General features: G+C 27.5%; 1 protein-coding gene across 1 annotated transcript in view; it reads right to left on the bottom strand.

Annotated features, from left to right (window-relative positions):
• The window catches only part of LOC109600492 (octopamine receptor Oamb), a 71433-nt gene that overhangs the window by 45614 nt on the left and 11429 nt on the right, over positions 1 to 14390 (bottom strand). The window lies entirely within an intron of this gene.

Genomic DNA, 14390 nt, shown 5'->3' with positions numbered 1-14390 from the left:
ATTAATTATTAATTACAAGCAAATATTAAACATTCAAATGAGAATCCGAGGAGTAATGGGACTCGAAGAAGCGTCTTTGTACTTAATTAAACGTAATAATTACTTACAATTAGATAATTAGATAAAGCTAATTAAATTGTCGTAAATTTAAAGTTCCAGTTATTTATTTAATTCAGTTTCAGCATTTGATGAATTTCATTCCACAGTTTGGACCATTGAAAGTCAGTTTATCCGGCATATTTAGTCAAAAAAAGTTGTGTCTATTTTTTAATATTAAAAAAATTAATTCTAGCCAATATAATTTAATAACTAAATATTAATTACAAGAAAATTACACATTCAGGCGGAAACCTGAAACGTAGTAAATTAAAAAGATTTATTATTCTATTTAATTAAACAAAATATTTATTTAAACATAAACTTAATTAAATAAGTAAAATTTGTTGTTCTTTTTACTTAATCCTGTTTAAGAAATTTCATTCAATATTTACATCGTTAAAAGATTAGCTGGTGTATTCACTCATTTCTGAATTGTTTAACACCGTATTTTTAATTAATGATAAAAAGACAATTCTAATCAGTATAATTTAATAATTAATCATTAATTATTTATTAATTACTAATATTAAGCATTCAGATGTGAAATTGAAGAGTTGTGGGACCCAAAGTAGTCAAATATTTAGATAAACCTAATTAGTTAATACTTTATAGATTAATTATTTAATTAGTTTCAGTAGTTGGATAATTGAATTCAATTCATTGACTCTAGGAACGCTATGTTTCATTCAACAGTAAGGCCATATAAAAAGCAGATTAGCTGATATATTTAGTCAATAAAAAAGTACATGTACATGACAAATATTGATTATCTCCTAATTCCCACTGTATACTTAAACACTTAGAAGAGAAGCTGAAATGTAGCGGGAGTCAAAACAGAGACTTTATATTTAATTAAACAAAATAATTATTTACAGTTAGACATTTACATAAATCTAATTAAATTGGTAAAAATCTGTCGTTACTTTAAATATCCAGTTATTTACTTAATCTAGTTTCAATACTCGGCGAATTTAATTTAACAGTTGGACTGTTTGAGCACCAGATTAGCTGGCGCATTCAGTAAATCCTTAAATTTTTAACGTTGTGTATTTATTTAACAGAAAAATAAAAAGCTTCAAGTGCTCTAATATCATTGAAAAGTAATAGTTCTGTTGGTTTTAATAATTCACCGACGCAGCTAACAGACTGCTGATGTGGCACCACGAGATTTCCCCCAAGATGGTAACGTTCCCGTTCTTAATTGGTTTCCGTGTGGGGAATTTGATTTCGACACCAAATTAACCATTGCGTATATATATATTTTTGTTTCTATTAAATAAGCGGGTTCGAACGTTTGAGCGTCGGTCACGTACGAACCTCCGGTCTATTTCATAGAGATTTTTATTAAGAATAACGTTCGTGGTGATGGTGAAAAGAAAACGTATCCCCGAGAAACGTTTCTTAATTTAAAACACCATCAACGTGCCTCCGTACATACTATATTATTTTTATCGATCGGCACGGATCTTGAGAGGATTATTCCGAATTTCTAAGTCCGGAACGGGGAAACGGGGCAGAATCATTTATTCATGCACTCGGACGACAATTTACGTCACGGGGGTGAATTACTGATTTGAAACTTTAAAAACTCTGCTACCGGTGGTGTGATTATTGATATTATGAATGACTTAGAACGGTAAAAATGCAACAATGCTTATTGTAATTTTTTTTTTCAAATTCATACAATGTACGTAAACGTGACTCAAACGTTGTTAATGTTTTCCTTTATTGTACATACAATTAACGATTGTTATGATCCACATTAAAATATCATATAATAAAATTAATTATAGTTATCAAACTAAAAATGTAACTACTTAATTACTTTTTTATATACATTACGTACAATGTTGTTATAATTAATTACATCAAGAGTTTATTTTTATTACTGCCAGGAGTGTGTGTATATTATTTTTGTGAGCTGACTTTTGATCACGGTTTTACGGGCATTCCCATAATTATAATTTGAATGAGCCATCAGTTATAGTTGGACACCTCAAAACATATTTTCGTAGCGTTAAGCATGTTTTTCTTGGCACCGTATCAAAGTAAGTTGAAATTCGAATTTATTTAGAAGTAATGTTTTAATCAAAATATTAACGATCTCGCAACTAGTTGTTACTGATGCAAATTAATTAGTTTCAATATTTGTTGCAACTTCACGAAATTGAAGGAATTTCAATTAACACTAGGTATAATGAAGATCGAACGTAACCAAGTTTGTAAAATATACAGTTTTCGACATGTTATTAAGTTTTGACATTAGGGTACGAATGATGTATAGGCATCGGTGCTGATGATTCAAAATTTTCACCATCGCCTTACGCAAAATGTATGTTAATGTATCAATTAGTTTTTTATTTAATTTACTTTGGTTACCAATGATTTTTTAGCTACTCTTGGGTAATTTTGGGAGCCGAATCCAAAGTAGTCTATTAGATCTAGATTTTCTGATAGATTATATCAATTGACTCCGAATTTAAAAGAAAAATGACAATAATACAGAAGTAAGTATATAACTTAAACATTTTCTTTTACACGACTATGTAGCATGGAGTTTACTTGGACTGTCTCCAAAAGTAGTCGGCCTTATCCATGTCGAAGGGCAGCAATCCTTATCTCTTTTACTATAAAATGTAGTGTAAAATATATAAAGTAGATTCTTTACGTTCTATATACAATACAAAACTATTAAGCTTTTCTTATTCTTTGCACAATTTAGAAGAAAAAAGTGTGAAAATGTTTGAAGAAAATTAAACTGAATATCTCAAAAACTGCTCACACACTGAATTGCAAACTTAAAATGTATTTCATTTTTGGATCAACGTCAAAAATACACTTAGTAAAAAGCTTCATAAATTGAATTGAAGTGACTTTATAAAGGTTAGGAATCCAAAAGTTTATGACTAAACTGGATGTCTATGCTATTTAATTGCTTTTGTTGAACCAATAATATATTGTTATCTGTATTTTGTATGTTCATCAAAAGTGCCTATAGAATTTGGTAACAAATAATACAGATTTTATTACGAGCCAGCAAAAATTTTTAAGGTATTTTTTAGATAAAAAAAACGTTGAAAATTGCACCCCAGCAATAATTATTGGCAGTTTCAAGAAACGGAATGAAGTGAGAAAATATTGAAGGGAGGAACATTTTAATTGTACATCTTCGATGAAATTTATTCAATACGAAAACGCAATAAACCAAATATAATTTATGTGTTTGATAAACTGATTAAAAGAGGCAATATCAGACGTCGAACGTAGGGAAAAGTTCCAGATTCGAAAGGAAACTTTTCTGTATCACTTCAGCGTAAGTCAATAAAGAAGTAAACAATTTATCATACTTATTAGGTACTTGTAAATTATGAAAAATTAGTTCGAAAACCCGTATCGAAAGTTGGGGATGAAGTTTAGTGTCAACAGGGGTAAAACTTCTTGGCTGGTTTATAATGTTGGGGATTTATAAATAAATCCCACTTTATTGGCGGCTTTTTCCTTCACTGTCTTATCGATGTCCAATCTGCTGCTAATTGAATTTTCGCATCGGCACCAACCGAGCTTTCTCTACCCTCTGAAAAAGTGTAATTAGTTTTAAATTTTATTCTTTTTGTTTTTTGTAGCTGTGTCTCTTTAATATCTTCCAAGGCCCGTATTACGTCTGTCACGTCTTGTTCAGTAAGTTATTAAGCTTTCATGAATGAAATTGTACACGCATGGAAAATTTAGTACTATGGAGCGATGAAACCAAGTATAACTTGTTTGGACCTGATGATAGGCAAGTACCGAAAACGCGGTGGTAAAAACATCGTGGTATATTTTTCTACATCATCTAACTACACACATATACAACCTAATTTCTCAAATAATGTTTCGATGGACAAATGAAAGATATGCAGCTTCGTAAATACCACCTTATTTGGTGGGGGCTCAATTATGGTGTGAGGGCATTTCCTTTTCTATAGATCCAAATTTTTTACTAACGCAGGATAATGTACGATCCTACACAGACCATGTTGTCCGACATTATCTTGTAATGCTATGGCCAAAAGGACATATCTGGGACATTCTTGGAAGATGGAAAGGGATCATTCTAACCATATGAATGAACTTAGAGAATGTGGAGAGTTTTCTATTCAACATTTAGGAGAATTTGTACCAAAACGAAATTTGAACCCTGATTTTGAGTATGAACAGAAGAGGTGAGTGTGTCATTCATAGTAGAGGTGGAAATACCCTTATTAATTACAAATTTTAATTTTAATTGTATTTGTAAACATCAAATTATTTAATTAATATTTTTTTTTAATATTTTTTGTATCAATTATAAATAACATAATATATATACAAAATGTATACGTTTATTTGTAATAATAATAATCAGTTATAATTGGTGTGGTGCGTTTGTTTCTTGGAGAGTATAACTAACAATTTAGCATTTATGTTACATTATTTAAACCATTTATAAAGTACAGCTGACAAAATAAATCCAGATATTTCTCATTTAATAGTTGAATTTCTTCACACAAAATAAGGACAGATAGGTAATTATCATAATTACTATCTATAAAACTAAGTCTTGAGATTATTAATTAGTATAATTAAATAAGTAAAACTTGGCTATTTTGGAAACACTTTGTTCGTCTCCAATGTAATTATTCCGATGCACTAAATTTATTATTTATGTTTCTTCAATAATATGACCTAATAATAATAATTATTTGTTTAATCAACCTAATTGACATAATGGCCTTTTGTCAGAAACACGCCGCGAATATTGCGATAGTTCACCATTACAAAAGACACGATGTTATAATTATTTTATCATTTTCTAAGCAATAATTAAATTTTCATTACACCGCTACAACAATTAGACGTTTTTATGTAATTTATTTCGCCTCTTTATGAATTTTAATGGCTAAAGAGACTTTGAGTAGCACTTATCGTCTGATAAATTAGGCATTACGGGACTTTAAGGGAATTTAATTTAACGATTTTTCGCGACATTTTCTTAGGCCCGAATTAGATTAATGGTTTCAGTTTAATGACGGTACGGGTAACGTGCCATTATTAAACACCGCGTTCCTAATTGTTTTGACTCCTCGTCGCCCGAATTTATTATTCACGTTCGCAAAAATCAACTGTGTGGCGTGTGTGAATCGGTGAACAGGGCGGCAATTGTTCCGCACTCATTTCAATATTACACATTGTCGACTTCGAACAACTTTCAATTAACTCCGACTCCGCGAACGAATTGAAAAGAAACTTTTCCCTTCAAGTGTCTTTTTATGGTTGCGGTTCGAGTGCACACGGAAATAAACATTAGTTTCGCCCGAGAATGATTTGAATGGCGGCCTTTGTTTGGCGTTTCGCGTCGTAAAACTATGGCGGAGTTAAATGAACGGATCCTTAACAAGCTACATCAGATTCGGCGGTTTCGTTACCCCCGGGTCCGAAATATAAATTCGAGTGCAAACAATTCAGACGGACAAAAGAATATTTTAATGATACTTAGACTGATTTAGTGTCTGCATAGCGACCCTTATATCGGGCGGGTTGATTCAACAGATAAATCAAACGGATTTCATAATTCTGCACTTTTTTTCCTCATTTTTTACAGTTAATTTATTTTACACAGAACAAACGTTACAGCTGTTCCATTTCTGCTCTGCAAAGAAATTGGTCTTCGCATTTAAATTTGAAATTTTTTCAAATTAAACTCGGAGTCTTTATAATAAAATATTAAAGAATATACCCTTGGGACGCCAAAAAAATGAAAACGTTAATAATGTATTAAAACGGGATATTTATAAAAAATAATAAATTTGTTTGATGAAATTTTAATATAATTATAAATAATGGGGTTTTTTATTGCTTTATTTTAACAAATAGAGATAATAAGTAAACTTTTAGGAAACGAGATAATTAGAAAAAAAGAGCGTGACAGTTTCTACCTCCATCCAAGAAAGGTATATTAAAATAAAATGTTTAAAATAATAAAACAGATTTATTACATAGTTATAAGTGACACATTTATATTCTTCACAGTTGATAAAAAATTGGAATATTGTTTGTTTGAGTTCTATTGAGTTAATAATATACGTATTATTTTTGACCTTCCTCCTGTGTTTATCATAAATAATTGGGTTATTGAGATTTATATGTGAATATAGTGAATATAAGAATAAAGTGAATATAGTGAAGATAGTGAAGTCAGTGAATATAGTGAAGACGATGAATATAGTGCAGATAGTGAAAATAGTGAAAACAGTGAATATAGTAAAGGTAGTGAATATAGTGAAGATAGTGAAGATAGGTCTTCCAAGAACATCATGACACAGCACAGTGAAGACGACCGAATTAAACGAGTCCAAGAGTCTAAAAAGAAATGTATAAATTTTGGAAGAACTGCACAATTTTTTCAAATGATTAATAATTAAAAAGTTAAAAAATATATTGAAACGAGAAAATTTAAGGAAAAATCAAATAACTAAGTGGATAAGAAAATATAATTTGTGGAGAATTTGTTCTTGCCCTTACTTTCAGAAATAGAGATAATAAGTGAACTTTCAGGAAATGAGAAATTTATAAAAAAGGGCGTGACAATCAGAAATGTATATTAGACTAAAATATTTACAAAAATAAATTAGATTTATTACAAAGTTGGCACATTTATATTCTTTTGGGACGATGAGGAAATGGAAACTGTTAATGTACTGTAATTTCTTTCTATTATATTCTGGTGATTGAGTCAATGTACGTGATGTTTTTGTGTTTTACTCTGTTTGAAGCAAAAATTGAGTTTCAATTCAAGCAATGAAATAAATTTCAACAGTCAACTGGATTATCAATTTAAAACCTAAAAATGATTGAAATTTTTAAGGCCACATTTAAAACAGTATTTGAAAATAAAAACACTATGACATATTAATATCCTTGGGAAGGCTAGAAAATTAAAAATTTAATGATATATTAAGAAGGGATCTTTATAAAAATTTTAAATTTGTTAGATGAGATTTTAACATAATTAGAAATAACGGAGGACGACAAGAAAATATAATTTGTTGAAAATTTGTTATAACTTTACTTTCAGAAATAGAGATAATAAGTAATCTTTCAGGAAATAAGAAAATTACAAAAAGTGGACGTGACAAGAGACAAATGAAAATTAAAATAAAATATTTACAAAAATGAATCAGGTATATTACAAAGTTATGACGACACAATTTTCTTTAGAGACGTATTAAGAGAAAACAGAAACTCCTCCGATTGAAGCAAAAACTATTTCAATAATAATAAAATACTCGCAACATCCAATTTATTAGTATTATTACATAAAAAAATAACGTATGAATATTTGGAGCTCACAATTACTAATACAATGTTTTGAAAAGTCAGTACAATTTTTTTGAAATAAAAACAGGAGTGTCTATAAAAATATAAAACGTTAATAATGTATTATAACTGGCTACTTAATAAAAAATATTAAATTAGTTGAGAATTTGTTTTTGCTTTATATTCAGAAATAGAGATAATAAGTAAATTAATAAATTTTCAGGAAATGCCACATTTACAAAAAAGAGTGGAACAATTTCTTACCTCCTTCCTAAGAAAGTGTATTAAAATAAAATATTTACAGAAATTAATCATATTAACATATTACAAAGTTATACAATAAATGGCATATTTATATTCTTTGAGAAAATAAGGAAATGTAAAATGATAATATTCTATTACTTCTTTGCATTATATTCTTGTCATTAAGTCAATATACGTGATATTTTTGAGTTTCTCCAGACTCAAAAATTAAGTTTCAGTTCAAGTAATGGAAAAACACCGCCTTATTTTCTACAGTTAATTTGAGTAATGCATTATAATCTTAAAAATGTATACATATTTAACAAAAATATTTTGAAATTAAACTTATAACAACGTTTTGAAAAAAAAAATCGTTTGGAAGACTAAAAATTTAGTTAAAGTTATATTATAATGAGATATTAATGAATAACCAAGTTATAAAATAACAAAAATAAATCAAAAGATGTAGTGCAAAGTTGTAAAAAGGACATTTATATTATTTAAAGACGGCGATGAAATGGAAACAGTTTAAGTTTTGTTATTTATTTCCATTATATTTTGCTCATTGAGTCAATGTACGCAATTGATTTTTCCGCCGGTTAAACACACAGTAAATTGAATTATTGTATTATCACCTTAAACATAAATGTATAGGTAAAAGAGCGAGTAAAATTAATCGAGGGTACCATGCAATCATATATATTGAAAAATATACCCTTGAAATGACGAAAAAATGTAAAAATATATTAAAACAACATATTTATATTTTATTTAAAAAATTATAATAAATGTGATTTTACATATAAATCAAGAAGAATGTTAAGAAAATATAATTTGTTGAAAATTTTTTATTGATTTCAGAAATAAAGATAATTAATTAACTTCAAGGAAACGAGCAATTTACAAAGAAGGAAAAACGTGACAATTTTATATCTCCCTCCAAGAAAAGTACATTGAACTAAAGTATTTATTAAAATAAATCAAAAGATGTATTGCAATATTATAAATAGCACATTTATATTCTTTAAGGACGACGAGAAAATGGAAACTTGTTTCAATTAAATTCTGGTCATCGAGTCAATATACGTGACATTTTTGAGTTTACGAACGAATAAAGAAAAAATTGATTTTAAAATAAAATACTGAAATAAAACCCACAGTAGTTTCTACAGTTATGTGTATTATAACCTTAAAAATTAGCGTATTAAAATACACTTAAAAGGAAAATAAAATAAATAAATTTATTACATTAAAACAAGATATTTAAAAATATTACAAATATAATTTGTTATTGCATCATTTTTAGAAATTCAGATAATAAGTAAATTTATAGAAAATGAGTAATTTACAAAAAAAAGAGCGTGACAAATTTCTACGTCCTTCCAAGAAAAGTTTATTAAAATAATGTTTACAAAAATAAATCAGATGTATTACAAAGTTATAAATAGAACATTTATATTCTTTAGGGACGCTGAGAAAATGGAAACTGTTAATGTTCTGTTATTTCTTTCTATTATATTTGTGTTATTTTTGAGCTTCCCTCCGATTGAAACGAAAATTGGGTTTCGATTGTAATGAAATAATACCCACCGTATTTTCTACAGTTAATTGGATTATTGTAGCTTTAAATGAATATATATATTTTATATTATATGTATATATATATATATATATATATATATATATATATATATATATATATATATATAATATTTAAAACTCACGCTGTTCTGCAAAATCCCACACAATAAAAATTTAATTTGTTAAAACCGAAGGTTCGAAGTAAAAACCAACATTCCATCCGGATTTCGTACTAATTGTAAACCACAGAGTTAATTAGAGTGCGCCTTGTCAATTAACCATCGTAGCACCGGACTAAATACTTCCTTATTAGGAACAACGAACTATGTAATAAATTAATAATTCCCCATCAACGGAAATTTATGAACGGTCCGCGCCACAGCAATGAAATTACCATGGAAACTGACTCAAACAATGCAGTGACTAATAGGTCAACATGTTTATGGTCGGCAATCAGATACAAGTTGCAACATGTGTTTGGATGAAATCCAACGCGCAAACACCGTTCCGAAGCTGGCTGCAGCCGAAGAGAGCGGGACCCGAGTGCGGGTGGTATTTGTGATTGCGGTCTTATAAACTGCGCGAATCGGGACGCGATTTAACAATCAGCCCCGGCACGTTTATGACTCTCAACAACCTCCATTTTGGCCGTTAAGTTCCGTTTGAAACGAAGATGAAGAACAACAAGAGTGCAGTTTTGAGGTTTAACGATAAAGTAAATTGGGTACGCGCAAGCAATTCATCGTTACGGTGGATACCTATGTTTTAATTGGAAAATTGTAATTGCTTAATAAAAGTTCATTTTAGTTCAGCCCTCAAAATAGCCTTGACCACTTGTATTTTACAATATGTTTATAGCAATAACACATAACTCTTATATAGCTTATATAACATTCGTTTCAATGAGTATAATCATCAAAAGAGTTGAATTAAAAAAAGTTGATAAAATTACTTGAATGAATTTAGTATATACTCCATGAAATAGTAAGCATAATAGAAGTTAATTTTAGTTCAGTCCCCAAAACAGCCTTGACCACTTAATTAGCCCAATTATATATAACTTGAATAATGGGAAAACAGCCATAAAACAGTACCTGTAGCATATAACGCAACAGGAAACAAAATTGGAAACAAATAAATAGATTTAATCGGAATTGATCAGAAGACTATTTACAACTTGATCCAAATTGTTTTTACTACAAGATAAATGTTTGCACTTTGGAAACACAAATTGTTATGTTTTGCAAACAGTATTGAATTTGCCAAAGTTTATGAAACAAATTAACATAAAGTTTGATGTTGTTATTAACTTCCTTTTTAGTTTTTATAGTTTCTATTTCAACGATTATAGCCGTTATAAGGATAAAACAAAGAGAAAATGATAAATCATTTATACAAGAATTAATATAATAGATATTCAATGTCAATATCAATAAAAGTAACAAATAAAAATTAATTTTAGATGAGTCCTTAAAACAGGTTTGACCTCTTATTTAGTCGCATTGTCTATAAATAAAAGAAAAGTGAAAACAAATATAAAATAAAACCTGCAGCATTTAATACAGCCGGAAGGCAATTGAATTTAAATAAAAGTATTTAAGCTGAAATCATAACTTGTTCCAATTTGTTTTTATTTTGAATTGTTTTTGGAAAACCTTAAGATAAATATTTTTGTTAAGAATTGTTTTATTTTGTGTTTAGTCAATTTTTCAAAGTTTGTAAATAATAATAATATACAATATTTATAAGACATTAAGCTCTTTGATAGATTTTATAGCTTTCATTTCAACGATTATGACACTTAAAAGAGTTAAACAAAGAAAAAATAACGGTTATATTATCTGTAACTAAAAAATGAGAATGAAGAAAAGAGAAAATAAAGATAAAATATTACGTGCAACATTTCACGCAACAATAAGACAATTGCATATAAATACTAATTACAAATCATCAGAGAATTAATTATTTACGACTTGTGTTAAAGTGTTTTCTATTTGAATGGTTTTTGGAATCCTTCAAAATAATTATTAAGAAATATGAATTGACATATTTTACAATTTGTATTCAATGTTCCTTAGGGCAATAGGAAGATAATTACACATAAAGAAATAAATGTCATCTGAAATGATCAAAGAACTATTTACAACTAATTCGTTAAATTGTTGTTTAAGTACTACAAAATAAATATTTTGATTAAGCAACACAACGGATAAAAAACATTAGAGCCGTTCTGAGGTTTGTAGCTACATATACTACGAAACAAATTGTGGTTCAATACGTAATTTATCGTTGCGACGAAAGCCCGCAATTTTAATTGGGAAATTGCATGTGACAATGCTTTGGGAGGAAATTGACGTGAAATCATTACGGTAATGATGTCGGATGAGGTCTGGCGGATTTTCCAATTTCAATTCGGCCGGAAGAAAATGCGTCTCAGATGCATAAGACACAAAAGTAGACACTGCGGGGATGTTGCATGAAATTCGAGCTCCGGATAAATAATAAGCGAGAACAAATGTCACGGCAAACAATGGATTGGTGCAATAAAAGAATATACATACTTTGTTATTTTTCGCCGGCTAACTCAACAAACTGTATTTCGAAAAATGTCCTCTATATTTTGCTCGCATGTTTCATTAAAGAAAAATGCAATGTCGACCTTTATTTATCACATTTTTTTTTATTAATTGAAACATATTTTCATTCCAACTACCTAGCAGTATTAAATGTTGACATTTAATCAGAAATTATTTTCGCTCTACTTTTTATAACTTTGATATTTATTTTTTTAATAAAATAATCAAACCTGTTTGTAAAAATTGGAATAAATCACGCGAGTCGAACCAAAACTTGTTGATTTATATGCTCTGCAAAATATTGTGGGTAAAAATTTATTTTTCCTGCCGCTGAAACACCATCGGATTTATCGACGAAGAAAACCAAAAAATATTATGTCCAATGACTAATATAAACCGGTGGGTCCAAACACATTTATTTTTTCCTACCTACGGATTGTCACATTACAATAAATATATGGCTGAACGCATTTTTCTGTCTATATTCGTCGAACGAGTTTGAATAATATATCCATATATTGTACTTTCCTTTTATGAACTTAGAAACATGTCAGGCTTTAGTTTTGGCATCGATTTTTTCAAATAATTTCGCTAATAGGATTAAAGTGTTGTTACTATTAGAAAGAAATTAGTTCGATAGCATTATCGATTAGTTTCACATTAAAAACACTGTTATTTTCGAATTGTTTGTATTGTTTACAGATAAATAACATAATTAGGTATTGTTTTACAATTACACCTAAAATATTTCCACCTACATAGACTAAATATAATTACTTCTAGTGAAAAACATCAACAAATTGTTGATGGATTTTTGTATGTTTTGCATGGATCGTAAAATTGTCTGCGAGATTTGAATTAAAAAAAACTATTTGTATATAAATAGAAACTTGACTTTCATTTCATTCAAAGACGAAAATAGTCCCCTTTAATAAATAGTAACGTACAATAAAATATCTCAGCATTATTCAAAGTGCAGAATTATTCGAATTGAATTTTTTAAAAATAACTGATAACGCAATTTAATGAAATGCACAGTAGTAGAATTTCTGGTGTATATTAACTTAATATTTTTATCTGAAAAAGTTTAATTTCAATACTTTATAAATTAGGTATTGGAAAAAAGTCGTACGTTTTCGGTTCATGATTTACTTTCATTAATTTTATAGTGTATTTAAAATTATTCTATTAAATTGCATATCTAATTTGAAAACTTACAATTTGTTCCTACATTACATTTAATACATTTTTTTGATTGATCAACCTCTTAAATATTTATCCATGACACTATTTATTTTTGCCTTTGTCCAATTTTTTACATAATAAAAAATTGTTGATTATAATGGTGACTATTTTAATTAATAAAAGTTATTTTAAAAAATGTTATGTTATTTTAAAATTAAACATTAAAAGGATAAATTTTTCCGGTACTATATGTAGCCCGAAACGATGTTTAACAATCCGTTGTATTATTACAAAACCTGTGTAATTAATTTGATTTTTTTTAATCATTAACAACATAATTGTATCATAGTGTAGATTTAAATATTATTAATTAAAATGGTAATGGAAAAATTAATGATTTGTTAAATATTTTAGTTATATTGAACAAATATAAAATTATAAATTTTAAATTAATTGATTCAATCGGAATTAAATTATAAATTTGGTATATTTTATTCCAAAGAAAATTAAATACTATAATAATTATTTATAATAATTTCACCATAAAAATATAATTTTTAATATATTTTTAAATAATAGGTCAAAAATATACTTTTTAATTAAAAAAATGTACACATACAAAGGTATTTCTAAAATAGGTGGTAACATTTATTTAGCACTTTCAAATCTAAATATTTTTTTCTGTATTTTCTTCAGGAGAAAATTTTATTTAATTTTTCTTCATTATATTTCTTGTATAATATTTATATTGTTTATTTTATTTTAAGATAATATAATATATTAGACTAAAATAAATATTAAAAACAACAAAATATTACTTCATTATTTAAAAAAATGCCGTTTAAAATTTCCATTACCAAAATATTCTACTATGACTATTAAAAAAACAATAATATAAACAGATTAAATAGATTTTAATTAATATTAATTATTTTACACAAACTTTAATACAATTTTAAGAATAATTATTAAATATATAATATAAACTTTTTAAAATATGTGCATTATTAGTAAGTTTTATTGTGCATTATTTTCAAATGGAATGTTTTTTTATTATTAAAACAATTAAATGATTGAAAATAGGTTAAACTAAATGAAATGGGTTATGTTGTATTGTAATATTAAAATTAGTTCATTAATTTAAATTAAATTTAACATGTCTTTATTAAAGTCTATATATATATATATATATATATATATATATATATATATATATATATATATATCGTTTAATTAATTGTAAGTATGTCAGTTACACGTTAACACACGAAATCAATTTCAATTTGTGAGCAATTCGTTTTAGAATAACAAAACAAGTTCCAAATAACAGTAGAACTGTTATTGTAATTAATCAGCTGAGTCAGGTCTTAT

Source organism: Aethina tumida, chromosome 5, assembly GCF_024364675.1.
Source record: "Aethina tumida isolate Nest 87 chromosome 5, icAetTumi1.1, whole genome shotgun sequence".
Lineage (NCBI taxonomy): Eukaryota > Metazoa > Arthropoda > Insecta > Coleoptera > Nitidulidae > Aethina > Aethina tumida.
Note: the sequence above shows the minus strand (reverse complement) of the source record. Positions and strands in the feature narration are given on the sequence as shown.